Source organism: Pinus tabuliformis, chromosome 4_1 (genome assembly GCF_031772625.1).
Source record: "Pinus tabuliformis cultivar Carrire ecotype Pingquan chromosome 4_1, CPIR1, whole genome shotgun sequence".
NCBI lineage: Eukaryota > Viridiplantae > Streptophyta > Pinopsida > Pinales > Pinaceae > Pinus > Pinus tabuliformis.
The window spans coordinates 617,101,767-617,112,277 of NC_142303.1; the positions used below are offsets into that span (position 1 = coordinate 617,101,767).

Genomic DNA, 10,511 nt, shown 5'->3' on the forward strand with positions numbered 1-10,511 from the left:
TTTGTAATCTATTGAAACAATTCTCTAGTGCTATATGTAGGTTTGGTAACTCTTGCATTCATGTAAACAAGAGAAACTAACACTAATCGCAATGTGTCTCTTCGGCTAACAAGAACCACGATTATGAGCTCCCTATGAATGATTAAAAAATGTTTACTCCTACCTCTCTACTAAGGAAACATCAATTTATGGTGAGTATAAAACCTTCTATTGAGAGTCTTGCTCCAAGAAATTAAAACTTATTATGGAGAAAGCCTACAAAAAGTTCCTACAAATGAAAAAAATAGATCTCTAATAATTCTATAAAAATATGTGCTAATAATTAAAAAAAAAGATACAACTTTACATTTTGTATAGTTTACTTAAAAATGAAAAATTTAACAATTTCAATAAGTATTTTAAACACAATATACTTAAAGTTCTAAACCATGTTAAATAGTTTCTAGTTACACAATATCTTTAAATGAATACACATGAGATTGTAAATCTCACTCTCTAAACTCAAAATGAAAAAGATTTTAATATCACTTGATAAATGATATAATTTTTCAAATCATCAACATATATTAAATATGAAGATTTATTCATTAAAATAAATTAACATATGATTGATTTTGAAATGTGGTTATATATATATATATATATGAATACACATGAGATTGTAAATCTTACTCTCTAAACTAAAAATGAAAAAGTTTTTGTTTTGTTTTGTTTTTTTTATAGCTAAAGTAAGCATAGGTCCTTCTATTCCAATTAAAATAAAAGTTACATAATGTACATAATGAGGAGCAGTTGCCCAAACAAAAGCCGAGCCTCACAAAGCCTCGGTCCACGGGCCCACAAACCAAGACTCGGGTCCACACCACCTTTCCACGTTACTACCGAAGACCCACCGAACAACATAACCGTTCAATCAAGCCCCGAAGATCTAATGGTCCAGGTGTTATTTCAGGTTTCCTTCAAGCTCACACGTTAACAACAAACACGGACCCAAAAAGAAAAGTGAACTACCTTTAGAAACCATTTCGGGTCCAATTGGGGAGATAACCTCCGAACAATTTAACCTCCTTAAATACACCAGATGCAGGCGAACTTGGAAGGACTTTCCAACAAGTGCGGAACTTAACTGCTCCTTTGGACCAGAAGCCTGATAGAGACATCGCCTAATTGCATTTCGGGTCCATTTGGAAGGTTAACCATCTAGCTGTTTACTGCATGAAATACATTGGATTTCTGTGATTTCGTTGACTTTCCCACTCTTTAATTAAGCTCTCGGCACCAAACATTAAAAGGCAACATTTAATGTTTTTCTGATACATTTGAAGACTTGTCCTATATTTAGTTTCCCGCCCGAGAAACTTAGGAATATAGTGTTCCGTGTCCAATTTCCTGCCTAATAACCAGAGTAAAACTCTAGATCTGTCCTAGACCTCTTGCTCATACTTCTTCCTCATGTCGACCAAAAGTCCTCTGTTTTCATCATACTTCATCCTGCTTATTTCCTCTGCTCTGATAGAACTCCCTGTCGAAGGTTGCCTGTTTGTGGCACTCATCCCGCAATCGACCTTGTGGAGTCTTTGTCCATTCATATATTTTATTGCTTTTGGCACAGAGTATGCCTTCATTAGCCATAATATCCACTAACCTGTTGGCTATTCTTCGCACATGAATGAAACTAAGGGTTCTCATGGTGTGCAGGTGGGATTGAATAAGTTGATAGACTTGCAACAATCTCTAGTGTTTCGATACTTTGTCTGGTGCTGTGCCATTGCATAATTTCTTGACTGAATTGATTATCAGTTTAGAATCAACTTCAGTTATGGTATTATGTAAATTTGAGTCCCTTAAGATTTCTAGGCATTTCTCAAGGACCATGAGCTCTGCCATATTATTAGTGGCTTTACCCAAATGACTGTGAAAGATGACTTTTATTAAACCCTTTTCATCTCTTATTACTCCTCCATAACCAGCAATTCTAGGGTTTCCTTTTGAGGCCCCATCTATATTGCATTTCATAAAACCATGGTGGGGGGGGGGGGTTTCCAGAAATCCTTATCAGCTGTTATATGACTTGCATTCTTGATTATTCCCTAGGGGAAGAGCCCCTGAAGGCCAAAATGCAGAAGTATCTGCATATCCTGATCATGAGGTTGGTTCTCAGGGGGGTTTTTATAAGGCTTCCTACAATCTCTTTGAGCTGTCTTATGATCTGATCCATATTGCTCTGGGTAGAACCAATCCTTTTCTTGAAGATTCTATTGTTGCATTCTTTCTAGACATCCTAGATTAGAAAGCCAAGAACCAACTCCCAAGCTTTGTTGATTATTTCATTTGCAGAGAAATGTCTCCTCCAATTCCTCAATGTGTTGTTGATGCTAAAAATGTCACTGTCAGAATGTTTGAAGATTGAAGCCACCCAATTCCACAAGGTGGAGGTGAATGGGCATAGGTTGAGAAGGTGTTCCATAGTTTCTTCTTGTAATTTGCAAAGCTGGCATCTTGATGGACCGATTACACCTCTCTTTCGCAACTTTTCCTAAGTTAGAATCTTTTTATGTTTCACCAAACACATGAACAGTTTGATTTTCATCCAGTTTTGATTCTGCCATAGGTTCTTCCATACCATGTCAGGGTTTGGAAAGTCAAGCCCAAGGGCTGTTTGCTTGGCCTCTTTAAGGTTAAAGTTGCCTTCATTGTTTTTGCCCCATCTTAGTTGGTCTGAAGATATTGAAATCATAATCTTTCTCTGTTCCAAGATGACTATGAGAGCTTCTACCTGGGCCTTCAACGAAGAGTCCTCACTGTAAATTAGGTTCTTCCATACTCTCCATTTTCCTTCGTTTCTATCCTGCTACTAGAAGTCATTTACCCTGTGTAACCTTTTATCATCAGTATCCTTCTTAAGATTGTCAAAATCTTCTCTCAACAGTTGTGGTTCATGTTGCCAATTATCTTCCCAAAACCAAGCAAGGTTTCCATCTCTGATTTCCCAGAAACTGTGTTTTTGAACAATAGCTCTATTCTCCCAAGATTTGTTCCATATGTGGGAGCCTTTGATGATTCCAGACATTCCGATGTGCTCCCTTTCTTGCCAATTGTTTGCATATTTCTGTTTCCATACCTTTCCATCTCCACCATAGTTTTGCCCGCAAAACTTTGTTTAGGGTTTCAGGGTCATCAAGTCCCAAACCTCCATGTGTCTTAGGTTTACAGATCTTTTCCAGGCTACCAAAGACCATTTCTTTTTCTCTTCCCATTTGCCCCAAAGAAGATCTCTTTGAATATTTCTAATGTGTTGCATAACTTCTTTAGGAGTTGGAAGTGTTGAAAAAATGAAAATGGGAACAGTTTGTAGGATGGATTTTGTAAGCACTAGTCTTCCTGCCAAATTCAAAGACCTGTTTGTCTATTTCCAGATTCTGTCATGGAGTCTATTAATAATAGGCTCCCAAACTATCTTGCTTAGAGGTTTGTTTGATAGAGGAACTCCCAAATATTTGGACGGTAGCATTTCTCTTTGAAAACCTAGAATTCTGGTGAGGTTTCTCTATATAGCACTATCAATATTAAAAAAGAAAATCTTTGATTTGGTAAGGCTTACCTCAGTACCCGCAACCATAGCAAAGTCTTTCAGAATTTGTTTGAAGGCATGAGCTTCTTTGACCATAGGTATACCCTGCAGCATGGTGTCGTCCACAAATTGTTGATGAGTCAAAGCATCCCCATTCAAGGTGAGTTTGAGACCCTAAATTTTGCCTTCTACTTTGGCAGCTTTGATCACATTGCCTAGCCCTTCCATCATGAGAATAAAGAGGAAGGGTGGAAGCAGATCTCCTTGTCTGAGTCCTCTTGAAGGCTTAAAGGTTTTGGATGGTGAGCCATTCAACAATATTGAAAATCTTGAGGTGGTAACAAGGGCCATTACCCAGCTTATCCAATTATGGTCAAAGCCATATGCTTTTAGAACTTCCCTGATGTATGTCAAACTAAGCTTATCATAAGCCTTTTCTTGATCAAGTTGTATGATCATACCTGTTTGCTTATTCCTCTTCAGTGAGTGGACCACTTCGTGAGCTTGAATGATATTGTTTAGAATTTGCCTACCTTCCACATATCCAGTTTTCTCCTTAGACACTAGAGTTGGAAGAAGGGGCTTAAGCCTGTTTGCAATTATTTTGGAAATAATTTCGTACACCACATTGCGTAAATGGGTCTAAATCTATCTGGTGTCATAGCATTTTCCTGCTTTGGAATCAAGGATATGAAAGAGGTGTTGAGTGCTTTCAGAACAATTTTGTTTTTCCTTCAGTCCCCCACCACCTCTAGGATATCTTGCTTGACTATGTTCTAGCATGCTTTGAAGAATTCAACATTGAAACCATCCGGGCCTGGAGCTTTCCAATTTTGCATCTCTTTAATGACTTCGCTAACCTCCTCTTCATTCACTGGCATGTTAGCATTATAATTGTCTTCTCTTGTCACAAGCTTAGGAATGTGCTTAGTTAAGTCATTGATGAATTGTGATCTGTCTATGAGAGGTTCCTCTGCTATGCCTCGGAAATGTTGAACCAGAGAAGATTCTATTTCTTTGTGGGTATTGAGCTGTTTTCCTTACGTATCTTTCAGTTTTAAAATCCTATTATGAGACCTATGATCCATGGTAGACTTGTGAAAAAACCTTGTATTCCTTTCTCCTTCCTTTAACCATTGAACCCTCGATTTCTGTTTCCAGAAGATTTCCTCTTGCTTACATAAGCCTTCCTAGTCTTGTTGAAGCGAGTCAGCTTGTTTCTTACCCTCCTCGGTGAATCCCTTTGAGATGAGCTCCTGGTTAATTTCCTGTAGCTTCCCCTCAACTACTTTTTTGGCTTCGAAGATATTGCCAAACTCATTCTTATTCCAATCTTTAAGCCTGAGTTTGATGTGTTTCAGTCTCTGCTGCAGAAGGAACATTTTAGTACCCTGAAGAAATCTTCTATCCACCATTTTTCAATATTGCTGTTGAAGTCAGGATGGGTAAGCCAAATGTTTTCAAACCTGAAAGGTCTATTTCTTGGCGTTCCTATAAAGGACGCTTCTAATTGAATAGGCCAGTGATCCGAGCCTCCAAAAGGGAGGATCATAGCTGACAAGTCAAGGCCTGAGAGGATAAGGTCCTCAGAGATAATGAATCTATCTAGTTTAGAGGCCACTTGAGAAGCCCCTCCCCTTTTATTATTCCAGGTGAAGATACCATTATAGGTTTCTGTATCTACTAGCCTCATGTTGGTTATGAAGTTCTCAAAAGCTATGGAATCTCTGCCTAGAGATCTAGTACCACTTTTTTTTTTTTTTTTCTGAGAGATCTGATCATATTAAAGTCCCCTCCTAGAATCCAGGGGATGCCTAGATGTCTTTCTCTTAGCTCCTCCAGAGAGGTTAGAAACCTGAATTTATCTTCAAGCTTTTGTGGACCATAGACATTTGTGATCAGATAAACTTCCTTGTCCCCCAAAGGTTAGATGACAATTGATAGGTAGTTCCTGGATGCTTCAGCATTTAGGATTCCAAGTTTATGAGGGTTCCACAGTGTAAGAATTCCTCCTGCTGCATTGTATGCTTTAACATCTAGATATTCATACTTAATAAGCCACTTGCTATGTATCTCTCTTATTTTGTCTACATAACATTTTGTTTCCTGGATAAATACCAAATATGGTTTTTCTTCCTTCATTTTATTGTTGAGATTTCGTTGTTTCCTTTTACTTCCTAGACCCCTAATATTCCATGTTGTAAGCTTCATTAAGAAAGATTTGTAAATGAGTAAAGGTCTTTCATCTTACCTGAGTTGATCATGAGTTTTCCACATTCAATTAGCAACTCATTCTGTTTTTTCTTCCTCTTTTCCTTCTTGGGTTCTTGGGAGCTTGTCCCTCTGTTTCCTCCATAGTTTAACTCCTCTGTTATCCTGAGTATCATGGTTTCTTTTGACCCCAGAACCCTTTGCCTGAGTTCTCCAGAGGAAGAGCTGTTGTACTCTGTTAAATTCATCTTGAGGTAGTGAATCCACTCCTCTGGTAGTTCTTTCCTCCGGGAACTTTTCTAGATCGAGATGCTCCCTTTCCAGTATGTCTCGCAGTTCATGCTCCTCCGTTCCCACTTCGCTTGGGGTCATCTCTTGGTCCCTATCACGTTCCATCGTGCTGGGTTGATCCTCCTTTTGTTGGCTTTTATCAGGTCTATCCTCCATGCTGTCATCCTTTTCCTTCTCTACAGGATTGTCCTTCAATACTTGATACGCTCTTTCATCCCCCTCTTCTTCTTCTAATATCTTGAACCTATTACGACTATGCTGCTTTTCCTCATAGATTTTTTTTTGGTTCTTTCTCCCTCCTTTTCCTTTGCCTCCCACTTTGGTAAAACTTTCAGACTCTTTACCTGAGGTTGCTTTAATACTGCTCTCCATTTTATTTAAAGGGCAGTCTTCGAAGAGGTGCCCGTGTTCATGGCATTTGTGACATCTGAAGGGTATATGCTCACAATCCATCGCCTGCACCCATTCTTCATCATATACTTCTAGAATTATTTCATTCGGAAAAGCCCCAGAAAGGTCCATTTCCACGCATATTCTGGCAAAGGAGGTATATTTTCCGCGCAATGTGGCCTCTGATATTTTTATGAAATGCCCTAGTTTATTACCTATGGCTTTTAATGATTATGGCAGCCAATAATCTAGAGGTAGGGAATAAAGTCTTATCCATACCAGCACTGATGTAAATGTTTCTCGCTCCAGGACGAAGTTCATCACCCATGGCCGCATATAGAGACCTGCAGCCGCATAGAAGTAAGGTCCTCCTTCAAACATCCTGTCCTTATCCTCTAGGTTTGTAAACACAACTGTGAAGAAACCCTTGGATCCAAGGTGCAGATCTATTTCTCCCTTAGGTTTCCAATGGTTCTTTATCCATGTGTGTAGGGCCTTCTCCATTGGCCATAACCCCATGAATTTGCATATCACTGCATAACTCGCCATGTGCTTCCTGTGCGCCTATAGCGCTGGATCACTTAACACCACTCGGAGTGTGATGGATGCCCTAAGTTTACATGGTCTTGTCCGAATTCTGGGGTTAGCTTTCTGACTGTTTACTCCTGTACGTTTCTCTCTTCTGACTTCCTCCTGCGTTTCTGCCAGCCTCTGTGCTCTGCTGTTTTCCTGTTTTCCTCTTTCTGTACACTCGATTTCCACTTCCATGGGCTTCTTGAAGCGATTTGAGACTACATGACTGTAGGAGGGAGTGGAACTCCCCCCTTCTCGCCCCTCCATGGTGCCCAACACCGAAATCCTGCTGCAAAACCTAGTTCTGTGCATTTTTTCTTCTCAAGGTCTCCGTCCCCAACAAAGAACTAATGTTATCCAGTTACAATCTAATTGCAAGATCAAAAAAAAAATGAAAAAGATTTTAATATCACTTGATAAATGATATAATTTTTCAAATCGTCAACATACATTAAATATATTAAATATGAATATTTCTTCATTAAAATAAATTAACATATGATTGATTTTGAAAAGTGGTTTGATATTAAATATGAAGATTTAATCATTCATATATATATAATTTTAAAATCTAGTCTTGAAGAATATTACTTTAAAGAGTATGTACTGTTTTCAAAGAAATAATCAAAGAATATATCTTGGAGTAGTTTAACTTATAGACTAAATGCCTTTTTTGCCACAATACAATTTCAAACAAGATTGTGTTTTTTTGTTATTTAAAATATACTTTTAGATGCATAAATGAATTCAACACTCTAAAAACTCTTTATAAATTAAACAAATTAAACTTATGATTTATAAAAATCTTTTCTTAATTTTGAACAAAATTGACCAGGAAAAATACCCATAAAAGGTCATTTCATTTATTAATTAAAAATGATATATCATATCTAAACAAAATTATAGATTGATTTTAAAATCTGGCGTTGAAGAATATTACTTTAAAGAGTATGCGCTGCTTTCAAAGAGAGATAATCAAAGGTAATATATTTTGGAGTAGCTTAAGTTATAGAGGAAATGACTTTTTTTGCCACAATACAATTTCAAGCAAGATCGTGATTTCTTGTTATTTAAAATGTATTTTTAAATGCATAAATGAATTCAACATCATCAAAACTTTTTATAAATTAAATAAATTAAATTTATGATTTTTATAAATCTTTTAAATTGACAAAAAAACCCATAAAAAGTCATTTCATTTATTAATTAAAAATGATATATCTTATCTAAACAAAAATATAGAATAAATAAACTATATTTATGATCTTTAATCTTTTCTGCTTGTAATTTTAAACAAAATTCACTTAAAAAATACCCATAAAAAATAATTTCATTTATTAATTAAAAATAATATATCTTATCCATACAAAATTAAATTAGAAAGAGAAAACCCACAGCTTCTAGATTAAGGAAAAAAAAACCACCCTATATTATAGCCGTTTAATAAAGTGCAAATAACAAATTGAGAACAAAAATGCAAACACTCTTTCTTATAGGCGTTGATGAAATTCAAACGTAGATTATCAATGCCTAAAGTTAATCGATTAGAAAGAGAGAACCCACCCCATATTATAGCCGTTGAAAGAGGTGCTAAAAGCAAACTGAGAAAAAACACATGCTTACTCTCTCTCGTAGCCGTTGATAAAAGTCTAACTTAAATAGCCAATGCCTAAAGGTAATCTATTTTTATCTTATTTCAAAATAGGGTTGGCAACATAGGGGGGCGGCTACCCTATCTTATAGCCGTTAAAGTGTAGCTTGAAAAAGCAAAGTGTGTTGCCTACCCTATCTTATAGCCGTTGAAGTGTAGCTTGAAAAAGCAACAGGTGTGTCTATATAAAAATCATGTCATCCCCAGTTTCAATCTATTTCCCTCTTCCACCTCTCTCTATTGTTAAGCGCTTCTCACTGTGCATGAATTGAGTCCTTGTGTTTGTTTTCTAAAGTGTTTGAGTCTTTTATCTATTTTCTTTGGGTGCGTGATGGAGGAGGCTGGATCTGGATGATCAGCAGCTGCAAACAACTCCAACGGTAGGGTAGAACAAAGCGGTCGAGCTGCCCACGAACTTTTTTTCGTTTCATGAAGATCAGTGATCACAGTCACATGGTACGCATTGTTTTGCGTCTTGTGTCTGTTATGCTATTTTTATTTTTATGTATCTGCTCTATTCTGCCCTATTCTGAGCTAGCAGTTTCTCTTTTTTTATGTAAACTACTTTCATGAATCACCAATGGAGTTCAAACCTAATTTTTTTTCCTTGAGGTTTTGGTTATGATGACAGGATGAATAAATGATTTGGAATGTTTTGGTTATGATGACAGGATGAATAAATGATTTGGAATGCTGTGATGAGAGAAATGGGAAAGGTTATGATGACAGGATGAATAAATGATTTGGAATGCTGATCAGTGTGATGAGACAAATGGGAAAAGTAAAGCAAGTAAGCGTCGTCATTGAAATCAGGGTCTGCTGCTGAAACCCTCTGCCGTCTTTGAACAAATCTGCACTCCCAGGTGTATCTCGATCTCAAATTCCGCTCCCACCTCTGCATTATTTGATCAAACTCCTCGTGTTGTGTTTTCTTTATGGACTGAACTCTGTTTGATGCATTGAAAATATTTCTAACATTGTTGGTGAGCTATGTTACCGAAAACGGGACGGTTGCCACCGTTCCCCGTAAAAAACGTGTAAGAAACGCCGTTTTCTAGGGTCGTTTTAGCTAACGGGTGATAAATTTTATGGGAAACTTTTTACAGGTCATAGTGTAGATTTCATGCATGTATTCATTCAATAACCTAGAGGCCTATGCCATCAAATATATAGAAATATACAGAAAGTGCCTATGCCAAATATACAGAAAGTTGATCATTTTTATGCTATTGTTTTTTTTTGAGTTGATTTGTTTTCCTTTAACATGAATATTGTTAAAATTCATAATTTAAACACTATTTTATATGTGGTTCAAGAAGTTTACATTTAATTGCAAATTCTATTTATTGATTACAGTTTTATCTATATATATAATTATTTGGATTTTTTTAGAAAACAATAATTAGCCAAGGTAAAATGCATAAAAATGTATACACATAATTGACTAGGAGACATAAGAATGTATATATTTAATAGTCAATTTGTCAAGCATCAATTTGGTATTCAAATTATTTAGGTTTTTAATAAAATTTGGACTAGAAATTTAGTTAAAACTATATGAAAAATTGATATAATTTTTTTATTTTCATTTTCTCTCCTAGTTTCTTGAGTGCGAAACCTCCAAACTCCATTTTTGGTATTTTTCTCGTTTCGTTTCCTGTTTCTAGTAACATAATTGGCGAGTGATATTTTTAACTTTGTTTCATTAGAAATAATTTTGATTTACGCTTAGCAATCCTGATATTTAAAGAGAAAACCCACTTGTCTATATTTTATGTTAATGTGTATTTTAAACTACATAGTATTATTATATTTTCCTAAAAT

At 36.3% G+C, this 10,511-nt stretch overlaps 1 pseudogene; it reads right to left on the reverse strand.

Moving 5' to 3' along the window:
* LOC149177528 (uncharacterized) overlaps positions 1 to 3,685 on the reverse strand; it is a 28,410-nt pseudogene extending 24,725 nt beyond the window's left edge.
* Positions 3,686 to 10,511: the final 6,826 nt, after the last annotated feature.